At 40.6% G+C, this 21,004-nt stretch overlaps 1 long non-coding RNA gene across 3 annotated transcripts in view; it reads right to left on the bottom strand.

The window, feature by feature from the left end:
- Positions 1-2,758: 2,758 nt before the first annotated feature.
- Positions 2,759-21,004, bottom strand: part of LOC144827675 (uncharacterized) — a 98,411-nt gene continuing 80,165 nt past the window's right edge. For 2 of the 3 annotated variants that reach the window (XR_013610297.1, XR_013610298.1), the window contains 2 exons: positions 19,429-19,541; positions 12,034-13,209 (listed from right to left, as the gene is read on the bottom strand). This is a non-coding gene — a long non-coding RNA (uncharacterized LOC144827675). Of the gene's footprint in view, positions 2,932-12,033; positions 13,210-19,428; positions 19,542-21,004 lie in introns of those variants that run through there. The other variant, XR_013610299.1, reaches the window with a different exon arrangement.

Genomic DNA, 21,004 nt, shown 5'->3' with positions numbered 1-21,004 from the left:
GGTACCGCAGGTCAAATCAGGCTCTCCTGACGACCCTATACAACCCAACATCTTTAGGAAATTCTATAACTGTCTCATGATTGAGGGCAGGGAACTGATCAATAGATCACTCCTGACAGCGGAGATCCCTAAATCATGGAAGCGTGCTAAGGTCATTCCTCTGCTGAAAAGGCCCACATTAGACACGTCTCTGCCGGAGAATTTCCGGCCAATCTCTTTGCTCCCATATCTGGCTAAGCTTTTGGAGTCCCATGTTAACATTACCCAGACCAAATATTTGGAAACAAATGTGATTCCAGACAGATTACAAAATGGTTTCTGGCACAGACACATTACGGAATCTGCTCTTCTGGCAGTCACAGAGCACCTATGGACCACTCTGGACAAGGGCAACACTTTGGCACTGATTTTACTTGATCTCCATGAGGCCTTTGACATAGTCTGCCATAAGATTCAGCTTCAATGGCTAGGGAAGATCGGGGTCAAAGGCAAGGCCCTGGCCTAGTTTGCATCCTTTCTATCCAAGCGCTCCTATCAGGTCTATGCCCCTCCCTACCCGTCCAGCAACTGCCCCCTCAGCTGCGGGGCCCCCCAGGGCTCTGCTTTGAGCCCCCAAGTTGTTTAATGTGTATGTCCATCCGCTAGACCTCCTGGCCAAAGCACGAAACATCAATATGGTATCTTATGCTGATGATACTCAGTTGGTATTTACCTTCTCCAACAACCCTGATCATGACCAACTGAAATTCCGTGAAGATGTCCTGGCCGTTTCAGATTGGATTGTGGACAACTACCTACAACTTAACTCCTCTAAGACGGAGGTGCTCTTGGACTGCCGTGATACCTATTAATGGGATTACCAATGGTATCCCACGGCTCTGAGTATCCCTCCCCAAACAAAAAATCCAGCCATGAACTTAGGGGTCCTGATGGACAATGCCCTCTCATTTGAGCTTCACCCTAAAAAAGTAGCAGGGACATGCTTTGGCCTCTTACGCTGCCTAAAACCAATTCTGGGGAACTTTGATGCATCCACCCGCCAAATGATTGTTCAATCTGTAGTTCAGTCACGCCTAGATTATTGTAATGGGCTCCTACTTGGTGTGAATAAAACTGTAGTTAAAAGATTTCAGTGGGCACAGAATGCGGCAGCACCCAGCCTTTTTGCCCTACCAAAGTACTGTAACACCTCTAATCTTCTCTGCCATCTCAATTGGCTGCCCATTGAACAGAAAATCCAGTTTAAAACTCTCTGTACCACACACAAGATTTTACATGGCCAGGGTCCACAAATTCTCTAGAGGCTCTGCACACCATTTGTTCCATCCCTAGCCCTGCGCTCCGCTGAGCTGCATCTGGCGTGTACTCTTCTTGTACGCAGGCATAGAGCAGCGGGCCGCTCTTTCAAGGCCATGGCCCCTGCCCTATGGAACTCCACTCCACTTGCCGCCTGGGGCACACAAGATCACTGTGTATTTAAGAAATTGATTAAAACCTGGCTTTTTTCCACCATCTAGTCCTTTCCCTCTGGTCATCTGTCTGCTAGCGCTGGGACGCCCCTTTGCTGGGGCAGCCATGCGCTATATAAATGTCTTTAACATAACATAACAAGAAGCGCAGGCTGGATATAGTGACCAAGTTAGACCAGGTTAACAAAGTACCGTAAATATTGGTTTGCTGAATGTTACGAGATCCCACATCTAGGATGCGCCACACAACTGCAGTTCAGTGAAAGCAGTGGGACTGCCATGTGGAGGCCTGTGTTATTATTGAAGTATGCTGTGGTTGAGGTATTTGCAGTGTGAAGGTCTGCATCGAGGAAACGTTGCACAGAGGCAGTTCAGAGGACACTGGGAATATGATACAAGGCCTGCCATCGGGAAGGCATCATGGTGTGGCAGTTACGAAGTGGAGTTGCAATGAGATGCACATCGGACCTCAACTGGGCAGGCAGTGCACCTTCAGGTCCACTTCCAAGGGTCCGGAACTTGGGTGGCACCATGTGGGGGGGCTAGAACTCACAGCCAACAGAGTCCAGGTGCTGGGTTCAAGGTGGTAGAGCCTTTCTGTCCCTGTGGCTTTGATCCGGAGGTCAGCTAACTAGCCCTTGGAGCCGCTCTGGTGGTCCTAGGTTCAAGATGCAGATCTAGTCCTTTCACACAGGCAGCAGGGTAGGAGAGCAACAGAGTAGCAGTCCTGCTGAGTTTTCCATAGGTCCAGAGGTGTACCGAAGAGTTGGGTATGAGCGACCACTATATATATACACCCTACTTTAAAGAAGGAGAAAGTTCTGGAGGTTTCCACCCTGAGAGTTGTTTTGTATTTCCTGCCTCCCTGCCCTTGCCCCAGCTTACCTGGGGATGCCAACGACTAGCATCAAAAACCTTGTGAGTGTGCTGGAAAGAGCCTTTGTGATGTACAAGTGTGATAGGTTCGCAAGAAAAGAAAGGGGTCCTACTCTCCAAAGGGAAAGGACACCAAAATGACACTATGTCAAAAACCAACTCCTTTTGGGATTCCTCAAGAGCATACCATATAGTTTGCATACCACTTTCAAACCAACAGTCAATCACCCGTAAATATAATTTTAGCCAAAAAAATATATAAAAATGTTTATTTGATAGATCTTTTCAATAAAATAAAAATTCAGAATGATTAAAATACACACAATGCATAGTATTTCAAATGCTAACAGCAATTAGTAACAAGTCATGTCATGCCATACAAAGCATGGGAAAATAATAACAAAGTGCAGGGAAATACACCAACAAATCCAATGATTATAGCATGCTCATCATATAGTGAATTTTGTACATAGGAAGACGTATAGTTTGGTATTTCTAAAGACCAAGAAGCAATGCGTTTCGGTGGTATAAGTAGGTCCAACCAGCTTCTTCAGGCTTCATAAAAGATGTCTCCCAGCACTCTTGTCTATTTAAAACAAAAGAAATATATATATATATATATATATATGTATATACATGTATTACCATTAAAACACATTTCAGATTAAGATAAAACAACAAAGAACAATTATCATACATTTTGTCTAATCGTCTGATACATTGATATTATACATGTGTTTAAAAAGCACACCTGGTGGTTGTACACAGTAAACACTCAACTCACCGCAAGGTCCTGTCTCATATTCATACCCCAGACTTTAAAGTAGCTCACTGCAACTAACTCACATACTCACTCTTTACAAGATCAATTCTCATGCTATCAAAGTTCTTGAAAAATACCCACCAACAACTGATGAAGTTGGTTGTCTGAGCGGGGACCTATTTCCTCCAGCACACCCAATATTTTAACTCGTATCTTCACAATATGTGAAGAAAGAACAGATGGACATACAATCTCACCACTGCTCTAGAATCAACAAGGGTATGTCAGGTAAATACATTTGGTAAACGTAATTTACTCTGCTTTAAAGACTTGCTATAAATATAGCTAAAGAACACTACACCCCATAATTCGTAATGGGAGAGTCTGTATCACAGATGTAGTTTGACTCCCCTCCAATATTCAAGTCTCCTACTTCGTATGGTCCACAATGATGAGACCAAAAACAAAAAACACCATTCACTGATGCCCTAGAATACATAGAGCAAGTGTATGCAATTTTCTAAAAGTGGTGTTTCAGAATTGTGACTTAAAATCCTACTTTAACATTAAAGAGGTTTTAAAATTACAATTCTTTGGACACCAAACTCAACATTCCTATCTGCTCCCAATTCAAGATTATCACTTGATACATGTTAGTGCCAGGATCCTCCAAGTGAGTGGTAGTGTGCTTTATAAGTGTTTCATTAATTCATTCATAAATTGCCACAATGTTATCCTGTGGGAGAGGCAGGCCTTACAGTAGTGAAAAATTCCTTTATGAGGTTTTCATTACCAGGAAAGGTAAAACGTAAAGGTACATGTCTCACTTATTTAATATGCTTCACTCTGCTCTATGGGCTGTTTAGGACCCACACAGGGGTTGCTTACATTTATTATAAAGGAAGATTTAGGACTAGCAAAAGGTTAATTTTGCCAGGTTGAAATAGCAGATTAAAATAGCCCACTTAGGTTGCAAAGGCAGGCCAGAGACATGTTTAAAAGGCTGCATAAGTGGGTGGCACAGTCAATGCTGCAGGTCCACTAGTAGCATTTCATTTACAAACCCTAGGTTTAGACAGCAGCACTTTACTTACGATGTATAAGTAAATTAAATATGCCCATTGGGTGTAAGCCAATTCTACCATGTTTAAGGGAGAAAACGCAAGCACTTTAGCAGTGGTTAGCTGTGGTAAAGGGTGCAAAATCCAGACAGCCAACAATCACTTGTTCAGAAAACAGGTGGTGAAGGCAAAAGGTTTGGGGATGACCCTGGAGAATGGGCCAAGTCTAACAACGAGCATTTGTAAAATGGTAGCATATTAAAAAGTTCAGGTTGAAAGAACATGTATTAGTTCTTTCTGCTGCTTTATTGTTTGCAGCAATGGTCAGGCATATAACTCCCCTGCAGAAGTATACCCCTTCCTATTTAGACAGAATCATCTGTTTGCTTCTGATGAAAGTGCTGCCACCGGCACTGTTGGGGCAGTTTTGTTTTAAATAAATACTTAGATTGAACATCTCCTGGCAGCTTGTGTGATGTTATTTTGTTCAGAAACAAATACTCAAAATTGGACATTGTTTCTGGAAAACAAATACCGTAAATGTCCTTTGCATGCAGCGACTTTTTACTCTGCGTTAGTGGGGGACGAGGGGTCACTGATTATTTTCTTGCTTAGGACAACCTGCCAATGATTGTGCACCACCCGATGCTCAACCCAGTTGCTAACCAATCTCCAAGTAGGGTGGGAGAACAACAGGATTGACAAGGTCGGAGCCCCCATCACACCTGATTTGTGCCAAATCCTAAATTAGCCCTAAATATTTTGGGCCTTTTTTATGAGGCCTTGCAACAGTTTTGCGCTTCCGTTGCATCTCTTTTTGTGACGCGTCAGTGGCGTAAAACATGCCTCCTGTTGCACCCTATTTACAAAGTGACACATCTAAGCAGATGCGTCACTTTGTGAACCCCTGCGCTACAGTATACCTGCGTCAGGTATAATGTATGCAGTGTGGGCGTTCTCATGTAAGTAAGCCTCATAGAAGTGACGCAGTGAAGTCTACAAGATTTCACTGCACCACTTCTAGGGTGCAAATGTGTCAATATCTTATGTCTGCCTCACAGCAGGCGTAAGACTGACGCAAGCCCTTTCACATGGGGCTTGCCCCATGTGAAAGGACACATTGCTGGAGTTGCGTCACTTTTGTGACACACTCCAGCAATGCGTCACTTTTGTGCCATACAGATACGTCAGAAAATATGACGTTTCTGTAACTCCTTGCGACATGATGCGTCATACAGTAAATATGACGCATCAATCATGTTGCAAGGAGGGCGCACTGAGAAGTGACGCATTGCTGCTTTCACGCAGCGATGCGCCACTTCTCATAAATGAGGCCCTTTGTTTCTAACTACATTGAACTGGTTGCAGCTCTTTCAAAGAAAGCGGCCTAGAAGTATGAGCTCTGATCTTTCAAGCAAATCTGTAAATAATGTGTATTTAACTGATTTATAACTTATAAAATCTTGCACTGTAACTAAATTTAAAAGTAGAATGTAAACATGCTGTGCACAAGTGTTTCCATTTTTCTATCTTGTCTCCTTTTTCTGAACTCAGGATAGTTTTAGAACTCGGATATGCATTCTAACAGCATAAAGAGTCTAGCATCAGAACATGTTATTTAGGATGCTAGAAGAATCCCAGGCAAGAAAAGATCCAAAGCAGATTGCTTTTAAAGTATAAACTTCCTCACGGTAATGGAGAAGTAAATATTCCTTTTCCTAAGGAACTAGATAAACATCTGCCTAAGACTATTTCTGGACATTCTGAAAACAGGAACTACAACATTTACTTAACATGTTGCGTATTTGTCCTTTTTCTATATTTAATACATAAAAGAAGAGTATACAGTATGTTCATGCTAGAAAGCAGTACAGTTTGAAGAAGGCAGTATCTGAGGAAAACTAGTGACATTGCTGCAGAAGAAAATACATTTAAACTTTTGATGACATGAGAAACCTTCTTATGACACTTTCTGAGAGAAAATTAACAAACTTGCAACAACAGAATCTTGATTACTGCATCATAAAAGCATGAAGAAAAGATGTAGTCAAGCTGATGTCATTCGTGTAAATAATATAGACTGTGATTTATTAATTGGCAAAGTACTATTTTTCATTAATGTGTGCTAGAAATGTGTAAATGGTAAACTCGCAAGTTATGGAGCTTATCTCTAATCATGCTTTATAATCAATAATACGTGTGTATAACTAATGGGAACTAGTTCATCATCAAGATTTACCCTGAATATGATGACAAATTCAAGTTAAATTTATATTTTATGCATAAACGTTTGGACCGAAATGACAAATGAAACTTAGGTGTTACAGATTCCTAATTAATGATGTATTCATGAAGCTTTCAGAAAATGTATGTTACACATCTATTAATGTTATATGCCTGAAACAAGTTTTGAATACATTAATTTGAAATACTTGTATACTTAGCACTTACAATGACACTTATTATTTGTAACCATACTAGATGATGTCAAGTGCATCAGAGTTATACTAGAATCATAATGCCTTTATATTTCCAATTAATGTGTGCTTAATAATTCTATATATTTCACCTTAAAATAACTTGATTTAATGTGGGCTTGATTGAAAATCTGAAGTCTCTTGATTTGTCGAGTCTACTGTTCGTGAGAGAATTTTTCAGTATAACCAGTAACATGAAATTGGCACATCTATTTCTCTACATGTTGTGTCTTCGTTATGATGCCTGACACCCATCCTATATAAAATGACCAATGGACAGAATGGTCGGGACCAGATGAGGTGATTCCAGGAGGTATCTCTCCCGGAACTTCAAGAATATAATATTGCCCGATTTACCTGACTTTGTTGCCTGGCTGGAGTTAGCACTCTTGACGGTGAAGGATGAGCTGCAGGCTACTTCCTTACTTCCAGAATTCTTTGTAAAAACGTTCCTTGGCAAACTTGACTTGACTGATGCGGACTCACCTGGCTTCCTTTACGAACGGACGCATACGCTGTGTGTGCTGAGTGGTCTGTTCCTTCTTGAGAGACTGCTTGAACTGGCATGTTTCATGCTCCTCACTGTCGGATGATTCCCCATTATTTCCTTCACAGTAGTGTCAAGTTGGAGAATTTTCCAGTTCTTCCTTAGGATATTGTCTATCTGTTTGCTTTCTTGAGAGAAGTCAGTTATCATTCTTATTTCTTCCATTTGTTTTTTCTCTTGGATAGTTTTTGTATGTAGATCTCCGTATCCAGGAATATCACTCTTTCCTTACTTATGACATACGTAAATTTCCGATCTTTTGTACTGTTGTTAATAATTTCAAAATATTCCTGGAATTCTGCTACTGTGCCTTCCCAGATTATTAACAAGTAGTCAATAAATCTTTTCCAACGGACGATTTTGTTAACAGCTTGATCATTCATTGCACTCCACGCTTTTTCCTGCTCCCACCATCCCATACTCAAACACGCGTAGCTGGGACGGAAGGAAAATCCCATTGCAGTCCCACTGCTTTGGCGTAACAATTCCTCTCCAAAGGTAAATACGTTTTGGTTCAAACAGATTGATATCATGATCAGCAGCATTTTGTTGTGGTCGCTGTTTTGCATATTTCTCTCCTGTAGGAAGTAATTACAGGCTTCTTTTCCCTTGGGAAAACAAGGATAATCAAATCACTTCGCTCAAGAAAGCAAACAGATAGAGAAAATCCTAAGGAAGAACTGGAAAATTCTCCAAGTTGACACTACTTTGAAGGAAATAATGGGGAACCATCCGACAGTGACCTATAGAAGGGCAAAAGACCTCAAAGATTCGCAGTCATTACCAGGGGAAGAAGAAAGAAGATACATGGCTGAAAACCAGTGGATTCGTAAAATGTCCTGCGTGCAAAATGTGTCAGATCGCAAAGCGAACCAAAGAAATAACATTGGCAAACAACAAAAAATTGCAAATACGTCAATTGATCACGTGCAAAATATCATACACAGTGTATATAGTAGAATGTCTATGTCCACAAAGGTACGTGGGAAGTACCATCTGTGAATTGAAAAAGAGAATAATGGAACATGTGAGAGCTACAATACACAAAGACCGGACAAGTTCAGCTAACTAGAACTCGCGTGCACTGCTGATGACGTCACATATTACATCACTCATCACATGGTCAGTGACATCACTGATGACATCACTGATGACATCATCCACTGAATGTGTGTCTTTCTGAAAAATAAATATTTTTATATTTGTATATCTAAAGGTCAAAGGAAGAATAAATGGGTAAATACATGTCTAAATGGATGTTTTTTTTGTGAATTTCATTGTAAAACTCACTTATTAAGTGTATCTTAGTGAATACATGTATTAGCGAGCAATGTTTAAATATGTAAATATCTGTATCAGTGTCTCACTTTGTGTATAAGTGGCTGCATGGGTTGGTGAGTAGCTACACGAGTGTCTATATGGGTTATTAGTTGGTTTTTTGAGTATCAGAATGAGTGTCTGTATGATTTGGTGGCGGGTATTACTTAGGGCACAGAGGCATGAATGACTGACTCACTGTTTGTATGTATTTTGAAGACAGCATGTGTGCAGGAATGTACGGGTGGATGAATGTGTGGATGGGTGTGCTAGTGAGTGACTGACTGCCTCAATAGTGTCTTTATGAGTAAGTACATATGTTTTAAACTAGTATATGTGAGTATTGATGTATATAAGTAAGGATATATGACAGTGACAGATTGAAAAAGTTCCTGTATAAATAAGTATGTGTTTCTATAACTGATTGTTTAAGAGAGTAAGTATGTGTACGTTTCTGTAAAAGTAAATGTAGTGGTGTGTGTATAGCTGTATATGCAAACAAATAGATGTTTGATATTTTATTTGCATGTGTGACTATGTGTGTGAGTAACTGTATGGATGAGTAACGGTGTGTAACAGGATATATCGGTGTATGAGTATATATGATGACTGAGTACATGTTTAAGTGACTATATAGAACTGTTGGTGGATGAGTGGATGTGTATGTAGATGTTGAAATTACTGAATAGGTTGTTGTAACTGGTATTGCTATCTCCATTTTTTTGAAAATTTTAGTATCTATTTTTGAATGTGTGTATCAAAGGTTATATTAGGGTGAGAGGAGGTCTGCCACTCTTTCAAAAGGATGATTTCATCATGCGGGTGTTTGCTACATGAAGGACAAATGTTTCTGTTCCAGATATAAGAGCGACCTCTTTTTGAGACAATAGCGCTCTTATACGACTCATTTGGTTGACTCTGCTTTCAAGGTCGAAATCGACAGCCAGATGGAAACATCCAGCTTCCCATGCAGAGGAATTAACACAACTTTTTTTTAATCAAACCATACGCTCAGTTACCGTAATCATGTAAGCGATGCCTGCTAACATTGCACAACAATCTCCATTATTTCAAAGTAAATAACTCCTGTTTCCAGTAAACTGAATGTTGTTATGATAGCAGGTGTCAGACTACCTTTCAAAACTCAGTCCAAATTAGGCGCATCTTGTATACAAGAGCCATGCAATTGTATGTGTCTACAAATTAAGGAGTAATCTGGTACTATTGTGCAATCCTCGCCATTCACATAGACTTCTTTTTCCTCCCTCAGACACCTATATGTAAATGGTAATAACCAAGCTTCATGCAGATAAGCGCTCCCTAAACATCCATATCTGCCTATAGCATAGTATTTCATGCAAACCTCAAACTTAACCAGGTAAAAAAAAAACGTTACGATACTGTGGATAAGCTACACACCTGAATTGGATCTCCAATAACTGACCACTTCTAACCATTCTCATAGCGCGCCCTGTGCTCTGATTTGACAGTGAAAGAGTGATCGCACCATAATTTGTACTGCTAATCATTCTCAGCATACGCTATGAATACCCTTTGACGTTACACGTCGCATCAAAGCTTCCGTGTGACGTCATGTACGGCGCCTGTACAAAAAAGACGCGAATGTTTTTAATTGTTCAAAAACATATATTCATGTATTTAATTAACATACTAACAGAAGACTTAATCTAGGATAATTATGGAATATTTTTATTTTAAGTTTTAAAAATCCTATATTATTTCTATATTGTATGAGTGCAGCTGCGTGCCCCTCCGCCTGGTACCCTAGACTCCACCACACCCAGACCCGGTTCATAAGCACGTGTGATCGTCACCACAAAACCATTAGCACGCATAACGCTTTTCCACACATGCTTTTACAACTAGTTCGCATTTACGACATGATAAACGCATAATCTTAATAATGTTTTTTTGTTGTCCATCACGTGTTGTAACGGCTGTGCCTTACGTCCTTCAAATTAGTTTCTAGGTATACGTGTGACCAAGTCTGATAAGATCGGAGGTCAAGGACACCGTGGTATCTGTGGCACGTAATCTCATCGAGAAAATATGCGCAGGGTAAAATGAAAGTAGCAAGGATAATAAAAATAACGGAGGAAAACTACTAAAATGGCGGTTGGACGGAGTATGTAATCAACGTTTGGCGCCTCAACACTACATTTCAAATAAATATACATACAATATGTTTATTAATATATTACAAAAGTATACCACCGGATGACAGACATGACTCTGGAAAAGAAAGCGGTAAATGTAATACCTAAAATCAGGAGAGGTTTGCTTGGCGAACATGAAGAAAAAGAAAAAAAAGTGCACTTGCAAACAAGGCTGCGCATGCGTAGAGAGTACAACTGATGCAGGAAAACCCCCCAGAAAGTTTTACATACTGTCATAGAAATATAGCTCTAAAAATTGCCCCCGTAATTTGCCCCCCCCCGGGACCTAATGAATAAAACGGTCTTCTAGTTGTTTTTCACCTTTTCCACCGCGTACAAGTACTGCACGAGTACCCTGCCATTTTTTATTTAAAAATAAAATAAAAATTGAGCCTAAAGATCCATGTACCACCCCCCTGACCAAGACTTTAGGGTCAGAATGTTTTTACCCTGCCCCCTTTCCTTATTTCTCAACTTTGTTTTACTGTTTTCTTGTGACTCGGCTCTCGCGACAAACAAGATGGTTGCCAACATTTCCAGTTTTGGAGTATTGACAACCAATCAGCATGCAGCTCCTGCTTGTAATTGTACGTATTTCGGTACGCGTACGCCGAGATTTGTCTTTTTTTTTTTAAATAAAAAAAGAGCCTAAACATCCATGTACGACCCCCTGAGCAAGCGTAAAGGGTCAGAATGGTTCTAGCCTGCCCCCTTCCCTTATTTCTCAACTTTGTTTTACTGTTTTCTTGTGACTCGGTTCTACCAAGGCACAACATGGCCGCCAACACTTCCTGGTTTCGAGTGTTGATAGACAGTTCACAGCCAATCAGCATGCAGCTTGCGCTCGTAATTTAACGGATCTCCGTTCGGGGGTAGAACTCTGCCTCTAGATATCACTATGATTTTACTTGTAATTTTCTCAGAAACTACTGAACGGATTTACACCATTTAACAAAAAGCACAATCTGCGAACTGAACTCTACCTCTCTGCCAAATTTGGTGTAATTCCGTTCAGCCGTTCGGACTGTAGCCCTGGCTAAAGGTCCCTATGGAAAATTGCATGGGGAAAACTCATTTTGGGACCCCTTTTTTCTCGGCCCCCACTTGACGAATCAACCCCAAACTTTCACGGAAGGAGCGGAACCAAGCAGGCCATTTTCTTGGAGAAATTCACGAAGATTCGTCCACCGGATGCCAAAGTTATTCCAAATAGAATGTTGTGGATTTCCTACGGAAAGTAGGTCTTAACTATACCTACCTACTGGCGACCGCCAGTAGGTAATATATTCAAATCCACAAGTTGCTTGCAAGCAAATGCGCACTCAGGGGTTAATCTTTGCTGCAAAGTATTTTATTCTTAGGTAACGCTACGCGTTTCGCCAAACAAATGGCTTGATCACACGATAACCATACAGTCGGTACCGGCATAATTAAATAATAGACAGTGACGAGGCAACGTAGTTTGTGTGTCACGTGGCAGTAAGGATGGCAGCCATTATTGAGTGGTTAACATTGGAACAAAGGCAAATATATATACTTAATAATGCAGTTATACAAATTGGTTTGGTAGGAAGCCACACAACAAATGCATACAGTATTAAAATTTATACCGTTTGGTGTGTCATATGAAAATGAGACTGGCGGCCATTACTAAGTGGTCTACATTTGAGCAAAAGGCTAGCACATATACTAGTTAATGCAGTTTACAACTTGATTAAGTAATACTAAGTGGTGGTGAGAAAATACGCATCCCAAAATGCGAGTGTATGCATTATTAATGCATCCTCTTATGATAACGTTAATGATACTCTCGGTCTAGTGCACGTTTTCATCGACACTTACGTCACATAAATAGTTAAAGAGAATTATATACCACATCTGAATAGTAGATACCATGCCCCTTGTAAAGGCGGACATTTTGCGATGGGCTAAAAGTAAAATTAATTTGAGCGGTCTATTGAGAATCAGAAAATGCTCATATTTTATATACAACAAATCAATCATATTAGATCCTTTGCCATCATACTCCTAATTTATGAAACCGTTGTGGTACCAAACTGCAAACATCTGTCCGTCATTCTAGTCAAAGTGATCATTTGTCAACGGTCACAAAAATATGAGTGCTTACTAATACAAATTCCACATCTAATATTTAAAAAGTTCGTAGCATGAAACAAGTCCAAGCCTCAAGTTAAGTCAATGCCCATTCCCACACTATTTGTATGGACTAGTGCCTATTTGAAAACAATGGGTGGGAGAGGGGGGATGGCCAGTCCGGATTTTGAAATGTTAGAATCCAGGTTTATACCAAATTCTACTATCATCAAGAAAGACATACCACCTAGATGTCCTTGTATCTACTGTCCATATTGTCCAAATAAAAGCCGGAACATGATTAAAAAAAGTGCAAAAAGTGAGGTTTCTTATATTAATCAGGTGAAAAAATGTCTTCTATCCACTTGAAGAAAAGGGTAGGGAACTAGTGAAGTGCACAGAAAAGTGAAGTGTCCCTTCCTTTCCTCCTACAAGAAACATAAAAACAAACAGTTAAAATCAACAGTGAATTAAAATGTTGAAGAAGCATATATTACATAATTACAGATAGCATAGGCAGTTTACAGAACAGAAAAGATCATTAGATCAAATTTATATATACCAATTTGCATCTCTGCTTGTTTCTATCTCCCCTATTTTAAGACATCTGGCTAATTCTAGACACCCATGCTACTAATCTTCATGTAAATGAGTTGCTAAATCTTCGTCTAGATTATGCCCTCCCGGGAATCTTGTTTCAAGTTCCATAATCCGCTTTGATCCTCTTTTCCTAAGAGCTAGTTCTCGGTTGCCTCCTCTTCTCCCTATGTTGACTTGCTCAACCGTAAAGAATCTGAGAAGGGCGGTATTGGATTGATGTAATTCCTGAAAGTGACGTGCAATTGGGTAATGTGTATCTACATTGGTTATAGCCCTTAAATGTTCCTGTATGCGTTTCTTAACCATACAAATGGTACTACCCACATACCTTTGTTTACATGGACATTCAAGAACGTAGATCACATAGTTGGTGTTACATGTTAGGAATTGTTTAATTTATCTGCGTTGGGAGTTACCTGTATTATCTACCTCCTTCACCATATAACTAGATTTGCTCGCTCTGTAATGTCCACAAGGATAAAATCCTTTAAGGCCTTGTATATGATGTTTCCTTGTGTCGGTGATGTCACCCTTCCCTAAGATGTCCTTAAGGCTCTTTCCACTTCTATAATTGATCTGCGGTCTTTCGCTCAGTTTGGGACCAATGATGTTGTCAGAATTCAAGATTTTCCAGTTGTCAGCTAGGATCTTCCGAATATTATCAGATCCCTGGTTAAAGGTTGTAATAACCCTAGTGGTTGCATTCTCTGTGTTCATGTTGGGTTTGAGTGTAAGTGTCTCAGATCTCTCAATCTCTACCACCTTGTTGACTGTTTTTTTCAGGACCCAATCTGGATAGCCTCGTTCCTTGAATCTTTCTAGCATTTTCTCTTGTTCAAGGAAAAACCTTCATGGCTCCTACAATTTCTTTTCGCCCTCAGTAACTCTCCAAATGTTATACTCAATTTCAGTGGGTCTGGATGAGCACTGAGGGCATGTAAGAGGCTATTACCTATGGTTTCCTTCCTGTGTAGATTGGATACCAAGACTCCATTGACAACCTTGATTTCAGTATCCAGGAATTCAATGCCTTCCCTACTCATGCTGTGTGTGAGATTAATGTCATATCCATTATTATTTAGCTTCCAGATAAAGTTCTCAGTCTCCTTTACTGTACCGCGGCAAATAATAAAAAGATCGTCAATGTATCTAATCCATGTGTCCACCATAGCAAAATCACTAGTCAGAATTTAATCTCTTCTGATTCGCAAAACTAGATGCGAAGCACAATCCCATGGCCATGCCCCGCACCTGTTTGTAAATGTCCCCATCAAACATGAAGATGTTATTTTTTAGGCATATTTTTATCATCTCCCAAAGCATGCAGGTATGATCTAAAAAACCTATATCTCTGTTTTTGAGGAAGCGATAGCTTGCCTCCATACCCTGGACGTGGTCTATGATAGTGTACAAAGAACTTACATCCATGGTGATGAGCAGAGATCCCTCTGCCCATTGTATGTTTTTTATTTTATTCAGAAAGTCTGTGGTGTCTCTTGTGTATGATGGTAAAAGACAGACATATTCCCTAAGAAAGTGATCTATATACTTAGAAAGATTTTCATTCACACTTCCTATGGATGAAACAATTGGCCTGCCTGGAGGCTCCCTGGGATTCTTGTCAACCTTGGGCAGGAGATAAAGTAAAGTATTGGCAGATTGGGGTAATCTTTTTTCAAAAAACAAAATTCTTGCCAGGAAATAAGGCCTTCTGTGCGCCATTCAGTAAGCTTTTCCCATGTAACTGTAATACTGTTGTTGTACTCTCTGATGTTACTTTTACAATAGAAATAGCTTTCCCCAAGTTTTTTAAGGGCTTCTTTTACATACATGTCCCTTCCCCATAAGACAATGTTTCCCCCTTTATCAGAGGGTCTCATGATCACATTTTTATCCTCTGCAAGTGAAAAAATAAATTCCATTTGTTCTCTAGACAGATTATAACTCCCTTTATAGGAGCTTGAACATTTGTGTTTGAATTTGGTAAGTTCTTTGGTTACTTACCAAATGAAAGGTGTCAATGGAATCATGGGGCAACATGGGGTAAAAGACGGATTTTGGTTTGAATGTAGTACAAGCAGCCTTATCCGTTCTTGTTTCTCTGAGGCCTACTGCTTGATTATCATTCTCCCCATTTGATGTAATCCCCCCTAGAGGGTATACAGTATGAAGCATATCTACATCGCCTACATTTAACTCAGGGGTTAATTCCGCAGCATTTTCATGTACTGGTCCTGTAGCTGATCTGTTATTTATAAGGGCATGCCATTTAGACAATTTTAGTTTCCTTACAAATTTAAAAAACATCAACCCTAGTATTAGAGTAATCAAAAAGTTCAGTTGGACAAAATGTTAGTCCTAAGCAAAGAGTCTTTTTTTCTTTCAAAGTGAGCATTCTGGATGAAAGATTAATTATAGTTTTGTTTACCATTTGCTCATCCATAATTATTTCCTTTTCTTGTAGCCACCTCGTTTTGTTCCCACTGGCTTTTTGCTGTTTGCTTCTCCTTTGCGTGATCGCCCCTGCCTCTTGCTCTTCTCCTTCTTCGTCCTCGAGCTTGATTCTTTTGAAATGGTGGGGGCTAGGTCATTTCTGATTCTTTCTTGCATCTTGTCCTCATCACGCGCAACTCGTCTAAAAAAGACGCCGGTTTCTTGGTAATTTCCACTTCAGATAATGTACTTGCCGTCTGTGCTGACGTATCTGTATCGGTATCACTTGTTGGAATTTCCGTTGATTGGACTCCTCCAGAGAATGATGTACCAGGTACCTTACTTGGTTCTCCTTGTTGTTTGTAAAGATGATCATATTTTGGACTATAAGTCAGGATGCGTCCGCTCTCATAGTCCCCGCAGTCTCTGTGTGGTTTCCTTTGTTTCCGGTATTTTATGTCTTCCTCATATTTTTTGAGTCTGCTTTTTAATTCATCCTTGAATTTATTTATGGTATCCTGTTCTGGACATTTCTTAAAATCTTCTTCCAACTCTTTGATTTCCTTAAGTATACCTTCGCGGTCTTCCCAGGCATATTTGATAAGTATACAGAGCATGTTTTTGGAACTTGTTGCAGAGTTGTTTGCCCACTCTTCCAACATGCCTTGATTCGGAGATTCATGAGACGGAGTGATGTATATTCTCAATCCCCGTGGTACCATTTCTTTCTCACATAATCCTGGAGGGAGGTCGCCTCCCACCACTTAGAGCATTCTTGTTTTTTGAGTTTTTCATATTTGTGTAGCTTAGGACTCAATAGACTGCCTTCAGATTTGTCCGCTACAGGTATAATGTTTACCCCCTTTCCAGGTGCCCTTGCAAATAATGTCGGTGCCTCCCTACGTCTTTCACCTTCTTCTTCCATAATTGCTTACTTTGTATGTCTTTGTAGGTTGCCTCTTGCTCTTCTCCTTCTTCGTCCTCAAGCTTGATTCTTTTGAAATGGTGGGGGCTAGGTCATTTCTGATTCTTTCTTGCATCTTGTCCTCATCACGCGAAACTCGTCTAAAAAAGACGCCGGTTTCTTGGTAATTTCCACTTCAGATAATGTACTTGCCGTCTGTGCTGACGTATCTGTATCGGTATCACTTGTTGGAATTGCCGTTGATTGGACTCCTTCAGAGAATGATGTACCAGGTACCTTACTTGGTTCTCCTTGTTGTTTGTAAAGATGATCATATTTTGGACTATAAGTCAGGATGCGTCCGCTCTCATAGTCCCCGCAGTCTCTGTGTGGTTTCCTTTGTTTCCGGTATTTTATGTCTTCCTCATATTTTTTGAGTCTGCTTTATAATTCATCCTTGAATTTATTTATGGTATCCTGTTCTGGACATTTCTTAAAATCTTCTTCCAACTCTTTGATTTCCTTAAGTATACCTTCGCGGTCTTCCCAGGCATATTTGATAAGTATACAGAGCATGTTTTTGGAACTTGTTGCAGAGTTGTTTGCCCACTCTTCCAACATGCCTTGATTCGGAGATTCATGAGACGGAGTGATGTATATTCTCAATCCCCGTGGTACCATTTCTTTCTCTACATAATCCTGAAGGGAGGTCGCCTCCCACCACTTAGAGCATTCTTGTTTTTTGAGTTTTTCATATTTGTGTAGCTTAGGACTCAATAGACTGCCTTCAGATTTGTCCGCTACAGGTATAATGTTTACCCCCTTTCCAGGTGCCCTTGCAAATAATGTCACTGCCTCCCTACATCTTTCACCTTCTTCTTCCATAATTGCTTACTTTGTATGTCTTTGTAGGTTGCCTGAGTACTGTAATGTTTGTGTTTCCTAAAGATTCGCACGTGATGGTAAACCCAAGAACATCCGCGCTATAACAGTCCCGCTTCTACTCATAATATTAATAAATCTGCCAAAATTAACCTCCCCGCCCGTTATGGGCAGTTCCTGATGCCCCTCATGATGTTTAAAAGGGTCTTCGTACAGTTCTTTCTGTTGGTAATACCCACTGTGTGCAACTCTTGTAATGTACGTCCTTATCTTCGCCTCTTCCTAGGTACGTACCCACTCCCCAGAATCAGCCGCATCCAGGAGCGTCCACTCAAACATTCCTGTACTGGCGTCTCTCCCGAAAAAAACGGCTTTAAACGAAGAAGGGCTTACCGTCGGGGGAGAAGGCTGATGCTCTCGTCCCAGTATCGTAGAACAGCTGCTGCTATTTCTCTCGGTGGCCGACACTCGATCCCTCTCAATTCAGAACTAAACAGGAAGGGTCCTTCCGGGATCGGCTCCCGCGTCAGGTGGTGCGTTGAACGGTGAACCCAAAAAGCCGGTCAAATTTAATTCCAAATCCACAAGTTGCTTGCAAGCAAACGTGCACTCAGGGGTTAATCTTAGCCTAAAAGTATTTTATTCTTAGGTAACGCTACGCGTTTTGCTAAACAATTGGCTTGATCATACAATAACCATACAGTCGGTACCGGCATAATTAAATAATAGACAGTGAAGAGGCAACGTAGTTTGTGTGTCACGTGGCAGTAAGGATGGCAGCCATTATTGAGTGGTTAACATTGGAACAAAGGCTAACATAGATACATTTTGCTCAAATGTAGACCACTTAGTAATGGGCGCCAGTCTCACTTTCATATGACACACAAAACGGTATAAATTTTAATACTGTATGCACTCGAAAAAATTTTTGTGTGTCTTCCTACCAAACCAACATGTATAACTGCATTATTAAGTATATATGTTAGCCTTTGTTCCAATGTTAACCACTCAATAATGGCTGCCATCCTTACTGCCACGTGACACACAAACTACGTTGCCTCGTCACTGTCTATTATTTAATTACGCCGGTAAAGACTGTATGGTTATCGTGTGATCAAACCATTTGTTTTGTCGAAACACGTAGCGTTACCTAATAATAAAATACTTTGCGGCAAGGCATCTCTCATCACCGCTATCCCTTTCCGTTTGTCTCAGATTTAAAATAGTACATCGTCCACATATAGATAGACAATGTGTGTTTCGTCTCCAATCGGTATGCCCCATGGCTGCCCCTGTTGTATAGGCTGCTGTGCCGGTGGCTCCGTCTGTAGAGCAAGGAGTAGTGGGAATAGAGGGCATCCATGTTGTGTCCCTCTGCTTACTGTGATAAGGTCTGAGATGTACAGTCCAGTCTTCACATGAGCAGTAGGGCCCATGCAAAAGAATCTGATGAGGAGCTGAAGTCTACCTGGAATACCCATAGTTTTTAGTGTCGCAAACATGAAGAAAATAATTAATTGCTGATAAATTATTTCCTAACTTACCATCCTACATCTATATGAACCCAACAGCCCACACCTAAAATATAACTAAAATATAAAGTTATTATACAACTTACATAATTAATGATCAATTAGTGACCACAACCCCATTTCTGCAAAGATACAGCTGCCACATGTGCAATGTAAGCTCAAGCATTCGCTTCCCCAGGTCCTATCTACTAAGGACGCAGGGCGCAGGGTGGTATGGTGATCTGCAAACTTGAAGAGCATTATGTCTCAGGTCGTATGCAATAGTACTGCCCTGGTGAATAGCTGCAATCGCATACCTTGCAATCCGGCTCTCATCTTAACTGATTTCTCAAATATTCTATTAACGATGAAAGTGGAGCAGCCAATGATTCCTTACGCAGGGCCTTTAGCCAGAGACCTGAGTGCGATCCTGAAAAGGAGAAAGATATACCAGCATGACATTAAAAGAAGGAAGTCGTCCATGAAAGAGGAGAAATGGGAGTCTATTGTGGGTGCTTGCCAATCTAAAGACCCCCAAGCTGTTTGGAAAGCAGTTTTGTCTGTTTTATACCCCGTTTTACCATTAGACAAAGTAACAGTCCATTTCTCGGCGAGGCATGGTCAGCGCACTTTGCTGGGTTGTATTCCACTAACTATAAGGCTGACGATGCCTCAGTGCTGATGATTGCGACAAGCTCAAAACTTGTTTTTAATGAGGAGGAGGTTTTTAAAGCAATTGTAGACAACAGATGCAAGAAGGCTCCAGGGCCGGATGGCATTCCGCTTGATTTATTCAGGGAGGAACCAGTGTTATGGACCCTATTCCTCATTCAGTTTTTAACTCTGCCTGCAGCGAGGGGGTGCCAAGGTTGTGATGTTTATCTATAATTGTGCCTGTTTCTAAAAAAGGAAACCGGCACGATTGCAATTGCTATCGCCTAATATCCCTTTTAGATTCTACAGCTAAAATTATTTGGAGAGTCTTATTGGACTGATTACTGGACTAGATTAATGCCAACAGTATACTTGCTCCAAGCCAGTGTGGGTACAGAAAGGGACTTGGGACAATTGTACAGTGCCTTAATTTCCACCTTATTGTGGCAAAATGTAAATACGCCAAGGAAGTCTCTACCCATTTGACATTAATGGACCTGCAAAGCGCATTTGATTACATCTCTCACTTAAAGTTATGGTTCATCTTAGAGAGCATGGGGGTTGATATGGGACTGGTTACATTTTTAAGGCACCTCCATCATGACCTTTCAACCTCAGCAAGGTTTGGGAGCGCTGGCGAATGTACAGAGCCGTTCAGAATTAAGCGTGGGGTGTGCCAATGATGCGTCCTTGCCCCAATCCTTTTCCTTCATTATACGAATGGCCTGGAGAAAACATTGGTTTCTGTTGGGGTGGACGTTCCGCTTGTGGAGAAAAGGGCTGTGCCCACACTGTATATATGCTAACGATGCAGTTCTCCTGGCCAGGACTGCCAACGGCCTAAAAAAACTCATCGTCAGTTATGTTAGCTTCATGAAGGACCTGAGCCTGGAGGCAAACTTCAAGAAAACATTCACAATTATATGTGGCCCAGAAAATACTAAAACCCATATACTAAATATAGAGGGAAACCCCTAGAGAGGGTTAGTGCTTTCCCCTATTTAGACCTGGAGTTTGACGAAGGTTGTACGTGGATTACTTACGTTAAAAATAGAATAACCCAATACACTGAAGCTGTAGGCACTACTTTCTCGCTTGCCATGTCTGTTGGTAAAAAGCCCAATGCTCCAATATTAGAGATTTACAACCGTAAATGCCTGCTAATCTTAACATATGGAATGGGTATCTGGGGTTGTAGGGATGTACATGCAATGCAGATAGAGGAGAATAGATTCTGCC

This window comes from Lissotriton helveticus, chromosome 4_1 (genome assembly GCF_964261635.1).
Source record: "Lissotriton helveticus chromosome 4_1, aLisHel1.1, whole genome shotgun sequence".
NCBI classification, from domain to species: Eukaryota; Metazoa; Chordata; class Amphibia; order Caudata; family Salamandridae; genus Lissotriton; species Lissotriton helveticus.
Note: the sequence above shows the minus strand (reverse complement) of the source record. Positions and strands in the feature narration are given on the sequence as shown.